We start from the raw sequence: 2,500 nt of genomic DNA on the forward strand, positions 1-2,500 counted from the left end.
GAGCGCTTCTAATGCTTTACACCAACACCAGAGAAGCTACCAGCAAACTGCTAGAGCTGTGCTGCGTTTGCTCTCGTCTTCTCCATGAACATTCAATTTTTAATGGGACAAGAGTTTAAGTTTTTAAAAAGAGTCCGACTTGTTTGCAAAACGTCCAAGAAACATTTGCAAAGTCACAAAAATCGTAGAAAACGCTAAGTCGGTTAAGAAAACGTATTCGCCTATAAAAATGCTCAGTTACTTAAGAAGATGCATGCTCGGTTAAAATATCGCTAGGCAACTCAAGAAATTCCTCTTTCGATAGTAAAATGGCTCGTGCGGTTAAAAAAAGTGTTCGTTTAATAAAGTGTTCTTTCGCCTAACAAAATAACCCTAACGGTTAAAAAAACTTTTAAAAAGTTCCTCGCTCGGTTTAAAAAATACTCAGCCTTGTTCGATTAAAAAAAAAAGCTTGTGCGGTTAAATTTACAATTGTTCTGTTAAAAAAAAAAAACCTGTAACCCTAACCCTAACCCTAACCCTAACCCTAACCCTAACCCTAACCCTAGCCCTAACCCTAACGGTTAAAAAAAACGCTTGTGCGGTTAAAAAAAAAACACTTGTTCAGTTAAAGAAACGGTGGTACGGTTAAAAAAACCCTTGTTCGGTTAAAAAAGCACTTGTTCGCTTAAAAAAATAGTTGCTCGGTTAAAAAACCGTCTTACGGTTAAAAAAAACTCTTGTTCGGTTAAAGAAACCGTGGTACGGTTAAAAAAACCCGTTTTCGGTAAAAAAAAAAAAAAAAAAAAAAAGCACTTGTTTGTTTAAAAACACTTGTTCTGTTAAAAAAAAAACACTTGCTCACTGGAAAAAACACTTGTTCTGTTAAAAAAAAAACACTTGCTCACTGGAAAAAACACTTGTTCTGTTAAAAAAAAAACACTTGCTCACTGGAAAAAACACTTGTTCTGTTAAAAAAAAAACACTTGCTCACTGGAAAAAACACTTGTTCTGTTAAAAAAAAAACACTTGCTCACTGGAAAAAACACTTGTTCGGTTTAAGAAACGCTTGTTCGGTAAAAAAAAACTCTTGTCCGGTTAACCCTAACCCTAACGGTTAACAAATACCCCGCCGATTAATGAGTTACGCGGCTGCTTAGGAAGTCCTCGGTCGGTTATGAAAACACCCAACCGCTTAACCCTTTCATGCACCAATTATTTTTCTGTAACTAACATAACTCATAAAAAAACATCTACAAAATGACAGTGGAACTATGAAATGTTAAATTAGACTTTTTCTACAGCCTTTTTCAACTCTCATTTATAAAACAATATTGTTTTCAATCGGTTAGAATGCACCATTTGAATTGGGGAAGCTTAGCTTGATTTATTGTTATACAACAACCCAGCACATGAAATGGTTAAAGAAATACCCACCTGCCTAAGTATCCTTAAAAAAAAGTATCCTTAAAAAAAAATAAAACCCTCTGTCTCTTGAACATAAATGCAAAAATCATTTAAAAAAGCAAATTCATTTTCAAAAACGTTTAAAAAGTGTAAACCACTTATTAAAAGAAGACTTTACAAAATACTTCACTGCTATTTAAAAAATACTACACATCTATTTCAGAAATTCCATACCACACTACAAAATGAATTTCAAAAACATTTGTTTGTTTGCAAGACAGAAGTTTTCATTACAGAAGACGCTGAATCCATTTTAAAAAGATGCACAGTGAAAAATGCCTACTTTTTATTTTTTTCAAAGGCTCGGTCACTTTCAAAAACTGCAGTCCCTTTTAGAAAAAAAAGAAGTCTTTAATTAAGAAGCAAAAGGTCTCTTTAAAAAAGAAATACAAGTTTTCATTTTAAGAATGGTAGATGTGACTTAACCAACAATTTTAAGTCACATTTAAAGAAACACATTAAGTCGCTTTAAAATATATAATAAGTCACATTCAAGAAGCTTCATATCACTTTAAAAGGGCTTAAGCCACTTTAAAAGTCTCTTAAATGTCTAGCTCACTCACTCACTCACTCACTCACTCACTCACTCACTCACTCACTGCATGATCAAAGTCTTTTAAAAAGACTATTCATGTTTGAAAAGTGCTATTTCACTTTTGCTATTTCCAAATAAATAAAAAGTTTACATCACTCTCAAAAAATGCAAAGCTGCTTAAGAAGAAAAAGCTAGGTCACTTTTAAAAAAGATAACTTCATTTGTAAAAAGAACATCAAGGCGGTTAAGAGTTCTCTGCTCACCAAAACCAAAACAAAAGGCTAAGTCGCTTTAGAATGTAAAACCAACTGCAAACCATTTTAAAAGGGTTTAAAGCCAGTTTAAAAGTCTCACCAGAGATGTCCAGCTCACTGGAACAAAGTCTTTTAAAAAGATTATTCGCATCAGAAAACAGCTAGCTCACTTTCAAAAGTGTTGCTTTAGAAAGAAGCTAGTTCGCTTTTAGAAACAAAAACTTCATTTCTAAGATGAAAATCGATTAAGAGTTGTCTGCAAAAC

This window comes from Hydra viridissima, unplaced genomic scaffold, assembly GCF_058129835.1.
Source record: "Hydra viridissima isolate aposymbiotic clone 2 unplaced genomic scaffold, HvirCarnegie_v1 scaffold_14, whole genome shotgun sequence".
In the NCBI taxonomy this organism is placed as follows: Eukaryota; Metazoa; Cnidaria; class Hydrozoa; order Anthoathecata; family Hydridae; genus Hydra; species Hydra viridissima.